Consider the following 18,534-nt stretch of genomic DNA (forward strand, 5'->3'; position numbering starts at 1 on the left):
CAAGACCCTGAGCTGTGCTCTGCAGGTGCACAGGACCCTCCTTGGATGCTCACTTCCAGCTCCTGTTGGCAGCTGGCAGCATAGACAGAGCATCCTGGGGGCAGGCCACAGCTCCACCCCTGGCCAGCCATGTCACAAGCCCTTTGCCAACGGTTCCAGGCTGGGCTTCTTCCCCTATAACAAGGCAATATTAATGCAGCTGTTTCGGAGTCATGAGGATTGAAAGCCAGCTGGATACATGTGGGCCGTATGGAGAGCGCCAGGCCCCAGGACCCTTGGCAGCTTGCAAGCACCTGGCTACTCTGCACGCAGGAGCATGTTGGGAGCAGCAACAGCAGCAGGCTCTCTAATCTTAGCTCTGCAGCGGCCTGGCTATTTCCTCACTTCCTCCTCTGCAGCGCAAGGGAGAGTCATCGTGACCCACAGGACCGGGGGTGGTGAAACGACCGGTTAGAATTTACACATCCATGTCCCAGAGATGCTAAGTGACTGTACCAGCTCAGCCCAGGGCAGACATTCCTGGGGCTTCATCCAAGAGTCATCACATAACCCACCCCAGATGCAGGCCTGGGTGACACCTTGGGCCTCTGCCTCGCTCCGAAGAGGAAGTCTGTGATGGGAAAGGCAGGGATTGGCTACAGAGCTCTGCTAGATCCCAATCAGAGTCACAGAGGCTCAGAGAGGAGAGGGCTGTCAGAGGTCACCCTGGCCACACTTGAGCCCAGCACAGACAGGCATTCCCTCTTGGCCACTTTCTGCTTGAATTCTTTTAGTAACAAAGGGGACTCACTGTCTCAGCATTTCTTCAGCCTCTTCCACGGGCTCCAAGATCTAAGGTTTAGGAAGCTTTCCTTAGAAAGCCCAACGTAGGGGGCTGGGGTTGTGGCTCAGTGGTAGGGGGCTTGCATGCTTGAGGCACTGAGTTCGATCCTCCACACACATAAATGTAAAATAAAGATATTGTGTCCACTTAAAAAGCTAAAAAATAAATATGTAAAAAAAAAAAACAACCAATACTTCTCTGTAACTTCCTGGGTCTGCCTTGGGGACCAACGTGGCCACCTAAGCTATGAGAAAACCGCTCATCTGCTTTCCCAGTTTTTTTCATTCTAAGATGCCTCAAATCCTTCAAAGAGTTCTCACAAGATGTCCTCTTCAGGTCCTTCACCTTTGCTGCCCCAAAGCCTTTGCAGTGGGTTCAAGAGGATCTTAAGAACTGGGCCCAAGAGCACAGAAGTGCCACGACATGACAGAAGGAGCTGGCCCACGTCCTACACCCCACAGACTGAGGGCCTTCAGCCAGCAACAGGCACCGAGCCTTCTCCCACTCCCCACCGTGAGCAGGGCAGGAGTTGACGCTGTTGCAGGAGAAATACAAGAATTCCCAGCCCCCTCTGGCCATGTGGGTATCTCAGGTGTCCTTTGCCACCAAGAATTGGGACAATGCTCCTGATCTGTGACACTACAAAGCTTACTGAACCTCACTTCCAAGGCCTCGTGTGGGGCTGGCTCTCTGCCCACATCTGACACTTTCACTCTGGTCTGCTGAGTTCCTTTGAGAGATGGCCAGTAGGGGACTTGGAGAACTGGTCCTTTTTCTCCTTCAGCATGGGACAGGCCGCTGCAAAGGGCTTTGGGCAAGGGCAAAGGGTTTCAGGGGAGCATTGGTGGGGAAACAGACAGTGCTGGGAGTGAGTGGGTGGGGTCTTGGTTTGCCAAAGACTCCAGGTGTCAGGGAAGGAGGGGCCGGTGGGAACAGGTGCCGAGGACAGGACAGATCCCTAGGAGGATGCGACTGTCCAGCCCTGCTCAGGCCAGGGAAGTAGCGGGAATGGTCGACAGTGCCATCTGCCTCTGTCTCTCTGGCATACGGAAATGACACATACCTGCCATGCTTATAGGGAGCTGCCCGTGAATCACACCCCGGAAGCGGAGTGGGAGAAGGTGGCCTCAGGGAAGGGCTGGAGAGGGAGGGGAGAAGGAGACACACGTGGGCAGGATCCTGGCCTTGCCAGAGGTTCTGACTTCAACTCCAGGCCCTGCCTCCAGGATGACGAACTGGGTCAGCAAAATGATCAGAGGCTCTGGGCCAGACCTGGATTAGGACAGGCTGCTGGGGATTGGTCAGCAATTTGTATGCATAAAAGGCAGTTCCAAGTGAGATCCAGGCTTCCCTTCCCGTCATGCAGACCTGGCCAGGTTAGTAAGCCATGAACACACTCTGCACGTGCCTTCAGAGCACACAGATTGCATTCTCCGGACACAATGGGAGGGTGAGGCAGCAGGGGGCTGTCAGGCTCCAGGCCCAGGGAGGAGGCAACCCTGGGAGCCCTGGAAATGCAGGGTGCTGAGATAGAGGGTCCTTCCAGTCTTTGTACACCCTCCCAATTTTACAGAGAAGGTGGGTCCCACCCCAGTTAGAGGGTGAGCTTTGCCCCTCCCAGTCCAGGACTCTCCTGCCTCTAAAATCTCAAACCCTGCCTGCCCTTTCCTTCGTCACCTCCCAGACAATTCAAAGACCAACACATTGTACTTAGAGAATAACTAAGATTCCTTCTTCCTGATATCATCTGGAAGAAGAAATCCCGAAATCTAGACCCAGAGGGCAAGGGAAATGGAGTCTTAATCCCCACACCCCAGTCCGTTTGTCAAGCTTTGGCAGGTGCAGCGCCCGCAGGTTTGCTCATCCTTCTGTTTCTTAACCCAGCGTGAGCCGTGCCATTGCTTCACAGCGTTTGGGCTTCATGTTGGGCAAGGCCTGCCCCCTCACTGACCCTGCCCTTCAAGACTTAATCACCCTGGCTTTCTTCTCCCTGATCAGGAGCAGGTTAGCTCCCAGGTAAAGGTGGGAGGGCTGGGAGGAGGAAGGGCCCTGTAGCTTGGCCCTCCTTAGCCGTCCTGGCCTCTGAGACCTCTCCCTGCCTCTTTCCTGACCTATGGCCAGACCAGGTCTCCCTGACAGAAGGTACTGTCTTGGAAGCATTTCCAGAGCTGCAGAGTCACATTTATTTAGGCTATTGGAGTCAATTCTGTGTGCCCCTCCGGATGAGGGATTCTGGGAGGGTGGGGAGGACTCTGTCTCTTCTTGCCTCATCCCGGTAGCCCTAGGATATAGTTCCCTCAGTGACATTTGCTGCCTGAATTAATGAAGTGAACTTCCACCCATGGTGTGTGGGCATGTGTGGGTTACGGTGGCTCTGACAGATGGACCTTATGCAGACTGGGCCTCTCTCCTCCAAATGCATGGATGCTCGGGGCAGGCGGAGGGTGGGGGCGGACGTAACAAAAAAGCCTCAGTCACAACCAGGTGGCACCGAGGAAATCTCCAGGTATCAGAAATGACACTCAAAGTCAGAGCAGGGGGTGGGCGATGAAGCTGGGGAGGCCCCAGGGGTATCAGAGGATCATCCCCAGGAGCTGGGGCTGGGGACTCATGTGCACACAGAATGGTGACATCAGACTTCAGATCCCTGAGAGGCAGGGACGGAACACAGAGAACAAACAGCTGCCCTACAAAGTCGGGCTCTAGACACACTGATTGCCAGTTCCCCACAGGGGGGGAAGCCTGACCTCTAGCCAGGCCCCGTTAAAAAAAGAAAGAAAAAAAATTAAGAACCAAAGTCTGTGCTATTCTGCTCAGTGCAGCGGGAATTCCAACCCAAATAATTAAAACAGAAACAAATCCGGAATTGGCGACAAACGATTCAGGCAGAGGAACAAGGAACACTGGGTAGGACATTTCCACAATCAAAAATACGTGAAAAGTTCACTCCCTTCCCGGTTCACAGTTACGATCCACACGTGTCCTCCGCCAACCTTGAGGAAGGGGCAGGGGACACAAGCCAGAGTCGAAATCAAGAACTGCAGTGAGCAGAGCCATTGAGGACTAAAAGCCAGTAGAGGAGCTGGAGGGCAGCTGAGAGGCAGAACACTTGCTAACCTGGAGTGAGGATGTGAAAAGGAAGGCCACACTCAAACGCTAGTTGACAATAGCTTAGAAGAAGGGGGCAGAAAGGCTAGAGTCAAGGTCTCACCAAGCCATTCCACCTTGAGGAGGAAGAGAATGCAATCAACCCATGTTTAGACTTTCAATTCAAGTCCATGTTCAAAATCATAAAACCACCAAGAGAGTAGAACCAATAAGAGGAGGAAATAATAACAATCAATCCAATAAAAGCAAGAGCATGGGAAGGTCTAATATAAAACACAGCTAATAGAAATGTGAAATAATACAGTAGGAATGTACTAAATATATGAGAAGTTGTCTTGGTCTATGCTGTGCTGCTATAACAAAACACCCGAGACTGGGAAATTTATAAAAAATAGATTTGTTCTCTTGGTTCTGGAGGATGGGAAGTCCAAAGTCAAGGGCCCACACACATGTGGGAGAAGGCAGAGGGCAAGTTGGCAAGCTGCATGGGAGCAGCTACTTGAAGCCTCTTTTGAAAAGGCCTTAACTAGGAAGTAGCCCTCATAGCCCAATGCCTCTTAAAAGCACCATCTCTTACTACTGCCACATTGGTGACAAGTGTATTATAAAGGAGAGACATTCAAATGTATCAGAATTTTTAAAATAAGTAAATAAAATTAAAACTATTTTAAAATAAATAAATTTTAAAAATAAATAGCTTACATTTCCCATTAAAATATAAAGATCTTTAGATTTAGTATTTTTTAAAAAATCTGGATTAATTGTGAATTAAACATGAATCTTCCAAGAACTAAATCTAAAATCTTAAAACAAAATAGTTGAAAGAAAGAGGTAGAAAAATATAAATCAGTTCATTACTAAATGAAAGGAAGTTGATATATATAAAATAACCATTTAGCACAGTCATGAGAAATTAAGATGTTAAAAAGGAAAAAATTTACCAAGAAGTTACAATCATAAACTTATATGCACCAGAGCACAGAGAATTCAAAACAATATGACACAAATATCAACAGAAAGACAAAAAGAATTCCTCCTTTTCTCCTTCACAACTTCATTTGGCCTGAGCTTGGCAGAACTGTGCCGTGTTTGAGTCAAAGGAACCTTCCATATTGAGCTATGTCCTTAGCCCTGTGCATAACCTGCTGGAATTCAGACGATTCTGGGCAGTGCCTAAGGGAGCAGAGTGCAGAGAGGACGGGCAAACCTAGAGAGAACACAGAGCAGCTCCTATTTAAGACACGGTGCTTAGTACTAGGCGAAACCTCTCATGTGGCTGCACAGGGATCCAAGAAGGTTGGTTTAGTTAATCCAATTGCTATGAGTAACCCCTCCCTCAACAAACAAACAAACAAAACACTAAGCTTCAAAGATAATAAGAGATTTTCAGAGGTCACAGGAGAGGTGAGGCAGGAAGTCTGCATCCAGACCACCTGCTGTAATCTCCATGAGACCAGCTGCCATTTTTACCTGGCCCGCTCATACAACCCGCAAAGTGATGCCTGGCACTGAGACAGCAAAGAGAAAGACAGCCTGGCTCCTGACACGTGGCGCAGCATCACCGGTGTCTCACAAACACAGCCAACTTTAGGCTGGTGGTTGGGAGATGGTGCCCGGACGTTGGCCAGGGAGCAGGCAGGCACGAGATGGCCCGAAGCACTGAGGATCTGGGAGGAAATGAGCTTTCCCTTCCCCTCTGTGGTGGGAGGCTGGTTTCACCTCCCTCTCCACATGTCCATGAGCAGATGTCTGGCCATGATGGGAAGAAGATGAGGAACTATCTGGGTGGTAAGAAAAGCCCAGGGGACAGAAATGTCAGGATTTTCACCCTGTAGCTATTTCTTTCGATTTTTCATTTTGAAATAATTATAGACGCACAGGAAATTGCACAAATAGCACACAGAGTCCTGTGTACTCATGATCCATCTTCCCCTAATAGTGACATTTTGGACTATAACATCAAAACCAGGAAATGAACATGGGTATAACACTCTGACCAGACCACAGACCTTATTCCATTTTCACCACTTTTCACATGGAGTTGTTTGTGTGCATGTATGTGTGTGCATGTAGTTCTGTGCAATTTCATCTCACGGGCATTGTCATGTAACTACCACCCCAATCAAGACACGTAACTGCTCCATCACTATGAAAGGACTCCCTTATAGTCACACTCAGCACCTCATCTCTGCAATTATCGTGTGTTCTCTGTCTCCACAATATCGTCCTTTTAAGAATGCTAATAAATGGAATCAAACAGCATATAACCTTTCAAGATTGACTTTTATCCACTTCACATAATGCACTTGAGATTTATCTAGGTGTTTATGTGTTTCTGTGGTTCCATCCTTTTATATTGCTGAGTAGTATTTCCCTGAATGGATATACCAGTCACCCACTGAAGGTCATGTGAGTTACTTCCATTTTTAAAAATTTGCTACTGACTGCAGCTCTTCAACAAGAACATCACCTTTTCTGAGAAGTCTTTATATTAATAACCACCTCCATGGTCAGATTCATGCAGCTTCCCAGGATTTTTTACCCTGTAGCTATTTCTTTCTACTTTTCATTTTGAGTTAATTATAGACACACAGGAATTGCACAATAGCACACAGAATCCTGTGAACTCATGATCCATCTTCCCCTGATAGTGACATTTTGGACTATAACATCAAAACGAGGAAATGAATATGGGTATAACACTCTGACCAGACCATATTATTCTTACCCTCAACTCTGGCCCGATGCCAGGCATGGTCATTGTGAAATTGCTAGATTGACAGCAAAGTTACCATCACAGTTATTCTGTAATATAGGCCGCCCCTTCCCACCTGTGATCACGACACACTGTTGGAGGCAACGTCATCAGTGGGCGGTGGCCATGAGTGAGCAGGTCACGTCATCTAACTCGAGCCACGCTGTCACTGCAATAGAGATGAGGACAACCACTGGATTCTCAGGTGACTCCAAGGTTTTGCTATTAAAGATAATAATATAATGAATCTCTTAGTGTAAAAGTAGAATGACTGAGTCAAAAGTCATAAACTCTTTTCTATTTCTGGATCCACAATGACCAGTTGCTTTCCAGAAAGGCAGATCAATTAGTTTCCTGCAGCTGGTGTAGTGAATTAACCGCAGATTTGGTGGCTCAGAAGACACCAATTTATTTTACAGTTCTTGAGGTCAGAAATCCTAAGAGTAAGGTCATCAGGGTGGCATTCCTACTGGAAGACGGAAGGGACAGGCCGAGGTGGTTCTTCAATTTCAGACATAAGCCATAGAATACAAAAGTCATCCTTGAGAACCAGGGGTGATTCCATGGGACGTCACAGACACTGACCCTGAGTCAGTTCAGCAACGGCGGAAAAATGAGCAAACGTGTGACCTGGCTGTGACGTTCCACAAACAGGCCAACATGAGCAGGAGGGCGAGCTCGGTCACCTCTTTCCTCGAGCCACTGCTGTCAAACCCTGCAGCGGTACGTCGGCCAGCACAGCAGCCCAGAGCTGATTCACTGAGGGCCACTGCACGACCTTGTTACCCATCTTCCTGCAAAGGTTTACTTGACCTCAGCACTGACAAAATGTGGCCAATTTCCAAGCACTTTCTCCTTTTTTAAATATTTATTTTGTAGTTGTAGTTGGACATGATGCCTTTATTTTATTTATTCATTTTTATGTGGCGCTGAGGATGGGACCCAGGGCCTTGCACATGCCAGGCTGAGCCACCACCCCAGCCCAATTTCCAAACACTTTCGATGTCACCACTGGTCTCCATTTTCAAGTTTGACAGTCCTCCCAGCAGTGGTCCATACCTGCATCTGTGGATCATTATCTGCTACACAAGCCACCAAAGCTTGCAGATTTATTGCAGGGGACCTCAACTGCTTCCCTTGCCTTCAACGCCTCCTCCCCTTGCTTCAGAGAATTTCACTCACTTCCTTGATGGGAACTATTCCTCCTCTAGCGCCCACCTCATACCTTTGGTGGAGGCTGTCCATCATGGCAGGTCATCTCTTCCACCTCCTCATTGGGGTCTGGACACAGGATGGGACACACTAACTGAGCTAAAGCAAACATAGCACCTCTCCCTCCTGGCCGTGAGGATTACTCCTGAAATGGACATATGGTCTTAGCCCACACCATCAGAGTTCTTCCCTGGCATTTTTAAAATGTGGCTTCAGGAAAGACGCTTCTCTGTGTGAGGGATGGTTGGAGCTCGGACACAATGAGCAGCCATGGTCCTGCTTATGGCAGATGCTGTTCTGAAAGAATAAAGCCAGTGTGCCGCGAGTCACAGAGGAACGTGAGATGGAGACTGAGAGGCAGAGGGACAGACTCAGAGGTTCTTGGCCACGTCTAAGTCCCAGGTTCCAGTCCTCTTTGGGTTCAGCTGATTCTGGATCTTCATTTAATTTGCATACACAAGCCAGCAGATCCCCCCCTTTGGGGTTTCTGACACCGGCAACCAAGAGTGCTGTGACAGTCCACCGGCGGTGATGCCTCGTGTTGGCTTCCTCTCCCACAGTAGGCCTGTTGCTGCCCGGGCCGAATCTCCTGCTCCTACAGTGCTGTGCAAAGCCACGCGAAGCCGGGTCCAAGGGGCGAAATGAGCTGGTGCCCCAGGCTGTTCCCCTTCCCACAGCTGAGCCCTGGGAAATCGCGCCTCTGAAGCGGAATCACTTAGAACTGCTCAGCCATGACAGCGCCCCATGTGGCCTGGGTCTGCCAGGAGGGGTGGATAGAGACATGTGTCCTGAGGATCCAACTACTACAGGTGTCTACATGAGAGACGGAGAACACACCTGAGTGAGTGACTCGGGGTACTCAGACCCACAGGACAACACGTGCGGGTACGGTCAAGCCACGCGGGGCCCCTCCTTACCACAGGAAAGGAGAGGAAGGGAATCGTACAGCAGAGGCCAGGCAACAGGCACTGCGTTTAGGATGTCCTGGCACGCAGTAGCACTTTCCTGGACAGGGCATGCCAGTCCCCAGAGCTAAGGGGACTCCCAGGCTCACCATGGTGGCCCCTAGCTGTCCTACCCTCCGTGTCATGAGTATCTGACAAAACACAGCCTCTACCATCAACAGTCTGCCAAAGCACAGCTCAAGGAAAATCTGTATTACAGACTGTCTGGGTTTCCCTCCTAGTGGGTACTAAATAAATATTTGTGGAATCTTTTTGGATTTATTTAGGAAAAAAATGTTTATTTTGCTAAATAAATATTTTCGAAATTGAGTCCTCTTTAACCCAGGCAGGCGGTCTTGTGAACATGCCACTCTCTGCTTGTGTGCCCTTGTGGTGACTACGGTCTCCGCTAGCTTAGGGGAAGGACACCGCGTACCTCTTATGCATTTGCTTTTTATTATTCTCGTTGTGGAATATGTTACGGCCCTTGTTCTAGAAATCACCCCCTTGAGTTTAGAAAACACCCAAATACACAAAAGCTCCTATCCTGGCTGAATCTTGGGGCGAAGGCAGGTTCACAAGTGTGAACTGGCCCAGATGACCCTTTCCCCGCCCCTTCCCGCCACCCCCCCACCCCCCACTCCCCCACTCTTGCTCCGACAGGTATCCAGAACAGGACAGGGAGAACAGCTGGGAGGCCTTTCCTGCCTTTTGTTTTTGTTTTTCACAAGAAGATGTTTTGACCCGTACTTGGCCCTCCATGCCTCATGCATACACAAGAGACTAGGAATCCTATATGTGAGGAGGTGGGTGGGAAGGAGCTAGCTGGCAGCTTCCCAAGCCTGTGTGTGATGGGGCTGGGGAGACACACCGAGGGCCAGCCGTGCTGCCGTGGTAGAGGAAGCTGGTCAGAGTGGAGAGGAGAGCAGCCCCGCCAGTGGGCCCTGAGTCAGCCAGACTGGCCCCACAGAGCTGCTGCTGTCAGCTCCCAGCCCGGAGGAAGTGCAGCCCGAACAGCAGCAGACTGAGTCATATTTATTGAAGAGACCCTGGGAACAAAAGCTGTAGACAGGAGCCTGTGCGGGGGACGGCGTTCCAACCGCTCTCACCACCCCATTAGCGCTGTTTCCCTGCCTCCAGTGGCTGGGCTACGTGGGATGTGGCTGACGAAAATCAGACACAAGTGCCACCTTCACATGGCCCTCCAGCAGGTGGCTTTAACCCCCTAGAACCAGGTGTGTTTGGAGATTGGCTTACCACTGACGTTTCATGTTTAACATCCCCCATAGAACAAGTCTATGTTTTATTCAAAAGATACTGTTCCTGAAATTATCCTGGAAATTGTGAAGTGTTGATTATTTAAAGTTTTAAATGGTGAAGAGCCGTTGGCAGCATGATTACGCTGCTATCGTAAAAGATCCTTTTCCAGACTCAGTTCTCCTCGGATGGAATCCCGCTGGGACCAGTAGAGGGATGGAAGGAGACGGATTTGGGGACCAGACAAGTGCTTCTTCCACACTGCAGCAGAACCTCAGGCCAGTTGCTTGCCTGTGTCTCACATTTGTATTTTTGTTTGAAAAGGAAAAGAAATACTTTCAAAATCCCAAATTAACCCTTGCTGAGGTCTCAGGGGCCATTTTCTCACCTGTACCTAGGGGATTGGTGGGTGATTGCCAAGGTCTCTTCTAGCTTAACATTCTTTGATTTTATGTCTTACTCATCTATCTGCCAAGGCAAATCAACATCAAATCTGTCTTCCCACGGCTCCATACCAAGTACCTCTATCTTCTTCTTTTTTTTTTTTATACCAGGTATTGAACCCAGGAGTGCTTAACCACTGAGCCACATCCATAGCCCTTTTAAAAATACTATATTTAGAGATAGAGTCTCACTGAGTTGCTTAGGGCCTCCCTAAGTTGCTGAGGCTGACTTTGAACTTGTGATCCTCCTGCCTCAGCCTCCAAAGCTGCTGGGATTACAGGCATGCACCACCACACCCGGCAATATCTATATCTTCTAAAAGCTGGCTATAAGGCAGCTCACAGCTGACCCCTGCATCACATGCACGTTCTCCAACTTTACTATGAAGAAGGAGTTCCTGGCTTTACAATAGAAGGCTCTGTGCATCTCTCCTGCCCCAGAAGTCACGGGTTGGAGAATAGGTGGTAGCCAAGTCTTTGACTGAAGATGCACCCCTCCTCCCAAGGGCTTTAAAATAGATATTTCAGGCAAAATCAGAGACTTGAGAGTGTCTGACATCCCCCATGTTACCTGTTAGTATTCTCTGTCACAAGAAAACCATCCCGAAATCCCGGGAAAAGAAAGTTCAATTTCTGGAATGTTTGCTCATTCCTGGCCAGACTCCTAACCTTCCATATCCAGCAACATCCAAATTCTATTTACTTCTTACTCCTTCATTTGACTTCACATACATCACTTACTTGAATACCTCTGGCTCCAGGTATTGGTCATTTGTGAATCCAGCTTTTGCTCAGGTCACTTCTAAACTCTTAACTACTGTGCAAGTACTCATGCCATAAACTCCAGACACTTTGCTCTCTTGCCTTGGGCATGTTCCGACTCATGTGTTTTTCTTACTGCGAGGATAGAACAATACACAGAAGAAGAAGCAGCCTCTAGCCAGTGTCTGGACTGAGGTTTTGACGAGGTGATAACCAGCCATCTTGGTCGTGGGACCTCAGGGAACAAGAGGGGAAGTGTTGCTGCAATCCATTGGGACGGCCACACGACAAATACTGCCTGTGAAGAAGGATTTAGTTTACCCGCTGAGGGCTTTAGAGGGCCAGTGTCTGCATCTTTCAGTTTGCAAAAGTTGAGATAAGTTTAAGGGAACTTTAGGCATTTTGGAGTCTTTCTCTGTTACACAGGTACAAAAACAGCAACAGGTTTGTTCAAGAAAATGACTCTAAATTTTGTAAACATCTTGAAATGTGTAGAGGACACTGGTGCATGCCATCTTCCTTGAACCTTGCAACCACTCAGTGTCTTTGACTAGTCAGAGGCCCGTAGCTCCACTCCACAGCCAATGAAGGGGACCTCTGGGGCATTGAGCATGGGGCCCAAGATCAGAGGTGCTACACGGCAGAGCCAGAGCTGAGCATCGTGGCCACGGCATTGAACTTGCTCTTGGGCATCCAGCCAGAAATCTGGTCTCGCTTAAGGGAGGGCAGGCATGAAGGGAAGAATGGGGAGGTAGAGATGGAAGGAAAGGAAGGGAATATTCCAGAAATTTGTCAACTGAAAAAAAATTCAGCAGCCACATGCCATGTATTTTGCTGGGTTCATTCTATTACTTTATTTAGTAGTCATCCTACCCTTGTGAGGAAAATGTTTTAATTCCCGTAGAATATTAAGACTTAGGTTAATAAAACATGGTCTAAATTACATAGTCAAAGGGGCAGTAAAGGAAAATATCTGGATATAGAACACACATGGCAGACTCAGACACTCTGCCTTTCTATATTGTGTCACACCACAGACTCCCAGGAATCCCCAGCGAAGTCTCCAGTTTTTAATCATGATGCCAATGATAGCAGGAGGTGGGGGGCCTCATCTCACTTTGTATACTGTCTGGCCCAAAGACTGGGCGCTGGGATGCACATGAATTGAGGGAAGGGAGAGGGAAGGACATGCCTCAACCAGAAGGTTGGTGCTGTCCAGCATCACAGAGAAGCATCCAAAAGGCAGACCCAGGGCACTGGGAGAGCAAGAGAGCCACCAGGCAGGGGCCGGGCAGTGCCAGAGCTCAGAAGGACTCCCTGGAAGTAGATGAGACATTGGGAGCAAGGCAGCTGGGGGTGGTGGGTCAAAGGCTTAATGCAGGGCAGGGCTGCGTGGGAGCAGAGAGGGTTCTGCTAGCTGCCCTGCCCGCATCGCAAGCATCCTGAGAACAAGTGCAAGCAGAGAGATCCGGCCCTTCAAGAACCACCTACCCAGCCGCCCCCACAAAGATATTACCCAATGCCAAGTAAAAGCCAAACAGCAACCAATTCAGGCCCCCGGATGATGAGCACTATCTCTGGAGCATAATGCTGGCCACCTCTGACAGTTACCTTCCTCTAGCTGCAGAGAGAAACCAGGGAACTGTTTGTATTGTCTGCAGTGCTCCAAGTACAATGCTGGGAGGTGTGATCACACTTCCCTTACTGGTTGCTAAGCATATTGTTACTAGGCAACAGCACTGAGATGATGCACAAGGCTGAAGTTCTAGGAGGTGTGCACAGGCTGGGGAAGAGCTGGAAAGTGAAGTGGTAAGAAAAGTAGGCAGACATTATTACCCTGTGTACGTACATGATTACACGACCAGTGTGGTTCTAAACATGTGCAACCAGAAGATTGAGAAGTTATACTCCATTTAAGTGTGATGTATCAAAGTGCATTCTACTGTCATGTATAACTAATCAGAATGAATAAAAATCGAAAATAAAATAAAGATTTATACTTTGAAATAAGAAAAGTAGGCTCTATTGATTTTGCTTCAACTGAGAGGTCTTGGCAAGTGCTGTTTAAGAGTGTTCTGTCTTGCAGATGAAACAGGTAGAAATCACAGGACTGCTGAATGATCAGGGTCAAATGAAGAACCATTTGAGTATTTGCAGCACAGGAATAGGGCCAGATTCTGCTTAAAATTGCTCCCCATCATCTTCAAATTGGTACAACCACTCTGGAAAGCAGTATGGAGATTCCTCAGAAAACTGGGAATGGAACAACCATTTGAGCAGCTATCCCACTCCTTGGTTTATAGCTGAAGGACTTAAAATTAGCATACTACAGTGACACAGCCACATCAATGTTTAGAGCAGCTCAATTCACAGTAGCTAAACTATGGAACCAACCTAGATGCCCTTCAGTGATGAATGGAAAAAGAAAATGTGGTATATATACACAACGTAATATTACCCAGCCCTAAAGAAGAATGAAATTATGGCATTTGCAGGTAAATGAATGAGCTAGAGAATATCATGCTAAACCAAATAAGCCAAACCCAAACAAACCAAAGGTCAGATGTTTTCTCTGATAAGCAGATTCTAATCCATAAGGGGAGGCGGGTAGGTGGGGAATAATGAAGGAACTTCAGATTGTGCAGAGGGGAGTGAGGGGAGGGGTGGGGCTGTGGGGATGGGAAGGACAGTAGAATGAGACCAACATTATTACCCTATATACATGTGTGATTACACTACTGGTGTGACTCTGCACCACGTACAGCCAGAGGAATGAGAAGTTGTGCTCCATTTGTGTACAATGTGTCAAAATGCATTCCACTGTCATGTATAACTAATTAGAAGCAATTCAAAAGAAAAAAAACTGCTCCCCAAGAGCATTACCTTCCAATAGACAGATTTCAGGGTATCAGGTTTCACCTTCTAGGATTTTTGAATTTATTTATTTATTTTTTTTTCATATGCTACTCAGGTCTCTTTTTATCTAGAGATCATTTTATCTGAATTGGAAAGAAAAGCACCTTCAGTTTGTGAAACAAGACAGCCTTGCTATGACGTGAGTCTCTAGAAGCAAGCAGAATGGGACACATCAGGAGAAATGGTCTGTCTATCTCCATGGGCATCTAAGCAGACTGGACGATGCTTAGCATCAGAGATTAATGGAAGAGCATCCCTGGAAGACAAGAGGGTAGCAGAGACAAAGGCATAGAGATGGAAATAAAGGGTGTGCTCTGAAAAGAGGAGGTGAGGTCAGCATAACTAGAAAATGAAAGTAGAACAGAGAGCTCTGGACTGAATTATGACCCACAAAATTCATATGTTCCACCCCCAGTATCTCAGCATACGGCTTCATTTGAAGATGGGCCTTTACAGAGGTGACTAGGATACTATGAGTTCATGTGGGTCCAGGTCCTTTGTCCAATCTGACTGGTGACTTTAGAAGAAGAGGGCATTAGGACACAGACACACACAGAGGGAGACTATGGAAAGATTCAAGGAGAAGACAACCATCCGCAAGCCAAGGCAAGTGGCCTTCCAAGGAAGCAAACCTGCAGACAACTTGACCTTGAACTTCCAACCTCCAGGACTGGGAGAAAGTAAAGGTCTGCTGTTGAAACCATGGGTGTGATGATTTGTTATGGCAGCACAAGTTGACTAACACAGGATTGATGAGGAGCAAGGTTGGGAGAATGGGCCAGAGGAGAACCGCAGAGGAGTTGCAGGGTCATAAATGTCAGGCTGAGGAATTCAAACATGAAGGGATTTGTAGATGCATTTTACTTATTAAACTTAATTAGCAAAAAAAAGTATTGCAGAACATAAAGTTCACGTATAGAGGAGAAGATAGGAGCTCGCCATGGCAGGAGGCTGCAAACCACCAGCTGAAAGGTTCTGCTTTTTGTGGTTATGTCTATCGCTGGCTAGGACTTTTCGAGATGGTAACAAAATCATTTGTCCAGCCCTGGAGGACCACAGAGGCAGGGCATCTGGACCACCACAGCAAACAAGGAAATGGGAGCAACTTTCTATGTTAAGCCGAGATCAGAGAGTGAGTGGGTGGTGGCCCTCTTATCTCTCTGAGGGCTGTCGTAGGGAGCAGCCACTATCCTGGGCTATTGCACAGTGCAGTTCTAACACTAGGGCATGTGAGATTTCGGCTCAGTGAGAGGAACAACCTTCTAGCAGTAAGAAGCATCCAACAATGGTATACATGGTTGAGACGAAACTTTCTAGCAGGCACTGAAGGAAAATAAAACCTCTTTCCAAGAAGGAGTTCGCACTAGCTGACTTTGAGCAGTCCACTCTCTTCCCCCAGATGCTTTGTTCACTGGGGACATTTCCAGTCCTTTGTGACACTCCCTTTCTCTGGGACGAGAGGAGACTCTATGTTACTTTCTCCTATGGCAGCATGGAGCAGGTAACAAAGAATTCTAGGAGAACAGACTAAACATGAGACCCACACAGCCTCTTTCTTGGGTTCTTTCCCATCTGCAAATGGAACACTGGAGCTACAAGTGGAGAAGTGCTTCCAACACCCACCAAGGCCTTGAGCACCGGACATGTAGCTGAATCAGGTCCTTGACGCCGGGATCGCAGTGAACCACCCTTCATGACGTGTTGAATGGAGTCTAAAAGCTACGTGGAGAACTGATTACGTGCCAGATACTGCCCAGGTCACTAGACAGGGCTGAAAATGGATTTGAAGATAGTCAAGGCTGTCTGCAGGCTCACTCACAGACAAGGAGGAAGGTGCCTGCTGTGGCCACTAAATCTGACCCAGGCAAGAGGGGGCCAGCAGCCTCACAGATGTGATATGGCGGAAAGTTGGGGAGGACTTCAAGGAGTGAACATGAATAAAGAGGAAGCAAGAGGGGATGAGGAACGCTTGGGTAGAAGAGATACCTCTTCCGACAGAGGAAAGAGAGGTGAAAACCATCTGGGGACCAGAGGGTCCTGCCAGGCTCAGTCACTTTGTAACCGGTGATTGGCTTCCCTAAGTTCCTGGATGCAGCCTGCAGCCCTCACTGTGGCCTCCAGGGCCCGGGCCCCTGGGTTCCGAGGAGCTGTTGGAGCTGCGGCTCCTGCTGCAGTTCTTTGACTCACCCTCCCGTGATCGTGTCAGGCCTGCCGGAGGTCTCATTTGTTTCCCAGCCTACCTCTCCTCCATCTCCTCATTCACCAGAAAGTCAGTGCTATGATTCTTTATGAATAAGTTACCCAGTCCCATGGTCGGAAAGTCAGGTCTGCAGTTTGGGGAAAGCAGCCCTTCCCCTCACAAACAGCAGCAGCCATCTGCACCCCACTTTGGCTCACTTTGCCAAAATGTCCAGGATGTCAGTTCCAGACGGTGGCTGTTCTCCAGGCCACTGAGGCCTCCATCCCGGTGACGGGCAGCTCCTCACCGCCACCTTGCCACTTGCCTCTCAAGTCCACCCAGATGTCAGCACGGGGTTCTCTGCCTCAAGGACACAGAATCTTTATTTAAACACTTGTAAGAGATGAAGAGGAGATGGGGACAGAAGTCCCTCTAGGAAGAAAAGTATTTGTGTAGAAATTTGCCCTATTAAAGCTAGAAGGTGAGGCTCCAGGAGCCGGGGTGGGGGGTAATTAGTGCCTTGCTCTGTGAAAGGAGGGAAAGGCAGGAGGAGAGAGGGGCCAGAGGAGTGGTGACTGCTACGCGCTCTCACATCACACATTTCCCTCTCTCCTTTTCTCCTCTGAAGCCCACAAAATCATCAGTGTTCTGTCTGGTCTGTGACTTCCTGGGTCACTGGTGAAAAAGCTGAGTTGTGCACCTTGGAGTGACTTGGCTAAACAAGAGGTCAGTACAGAGATGGAGAGCAGGAAGTGCCCTAGAACCAGCACGATGAGGCCCTGGGGCTGACACCGGCTGAGGAGCTGGGGTTTGCACCAAATGTGGTCAGCTAGGCAAGGGGCACGCCCCACTGACCTTTCATGTACACACATTTCTGTCCTCTAGTGATGTGGTGGCCACCAAAACACAGAATAGCTAATGCATCGGGTACCTATTCCGTATAATGCATTATGAATGCCAATATCTCCTTTTAATCTTTGTAATATTGCTGTAGGAAAAACATGATTACCACGAGCATTTAGCAGGTAGGAAAGCTGAGCTGAGAGGGGCTGAGAAGTGCTTAGGGTCACATGGTTGGGAAGTAGAGGGGCCATGCCTTGAGCTTGAGTCCGATCCAAGCCTTATGGCCTGCCTCCCTGATAGACTGGAGAACTGCTTAAGTGAAAACCAATGTCCCCCACCCCAAACTGGGAGACTTATTGATCCACATTTTAAAAAGCAAAAATATCAGCTCCAACTCTGTGCTGGGGCAGGGAGGCCCTGAGGGACATAGCAGAGCGGGCACACAAATAATTGAGGGGACACACATGCCATTTTCCTGGAAAATGAAAGACAGGATCAGAAACCAAGACTAAGAGTCCTTTCTCCAATCTGAGTCATGTACTCAGAGGGATTTTTTTTTTTTTAAGAGAAAGGCCAGAATTCAGGGGACAATGCTAATGGTTAATGAATTAGGTACAAGGTGAAGGGCGGTTTCCAAGAGCATCTCTGTGAAGAAGCTGAATTGAAACGAGTTCAAGGACATCATGTGAACTGAATTCTCTCCAAGATGACGCTGCCATTTTATTAGACAGGTGTCCCAGAGATGCATCTGGAACCTTTCAGGTTTCTGGGACTCATGTCTTGTGGGGTCTGCACGTCAGGGGATACCATTGGACCTGGAGGACATGGTGGCTTTGCTGGTGAGGAATGAGGGACAAGAAATGAAGACAGGCCTGGTGCAGAGCAACTATGTTTGGAAGTCATGTGAGTGTTGAAGGGATGCAGGGGAAGGCTTGGCTGTGTTGACGGAAAGATCCGGAAGGAAAGGATCTGGAAGAAGTACAGGAATGAAGGGAAAAAAGTCAACAATTAAAAAAAGAGGGATCAATCATAAAATGAAATTCCTGAGGCAGGCTTGGATACCAAAGACAGCACATTTCTTTGCCTGAGGAAAACATTCCTAATACAGCTCTGGGGGTGGCAGTTCCCTGAGTAAGAAGATTAGTAATTGCATTATTTTCGAGGCTGAGGAGCCCACCCTTTTGGCTTTGGGCCACCTCATCTCATGGTGGGCTCTGCAATGGCCACCCCTTCCCCATCACCTAGGCCTCTGTAGGTCACTCTCCAGAAGGTGGCCAGCAAGGGCCAATGCA

The 18,534-nt window shown here is 48.3% G+C and overlaps 1 protein-coding gene across 5 annotated transcripts in view; it reads right to left on the minus strand.

The window, feature by feature from the left end:
* Ptk2b (protein tyrosine kinase 2 beta) overlaps positions 1–18,534 on the minus strand; it is a 127,490-nt gene that overhangs the window by 75,545 nt on the left and 33,411 nt on the right. The window contains exon 2 of one of the 5 annotated variants that reach the window (XM_078030852.1): positions 6,763–6,855. The exons of 3 other annotated variants lie outside the window; for them this stretch is intronic. The gene's annotated coding sequence lies outside the window, so the exon portion shown is untranslated. Of the gene's footprint in view, positions 1–6,762; positions 6,909–18,534 lie in introns of all 5 variants that reach the window. One more of the 5 variants, XM_078030851.1, reaches the window with a different exon arrangement.

The sequence above is a fragment of the Ictidomys tridecemlineatus genome, chromosome 14, assembly GCF_052094955.1.
Source record: "Ictidomys tridecemlineatus isolate mIctTri1 chromosome 14, mIctTri1.hap1, whole genome shotgun sequence".
NCBI lineage: Eukaryota > Metazoa > Chordata > Mammalia > Rodentia > Sciuridae > Ictidomys > Ictidomys tridecemlineatus.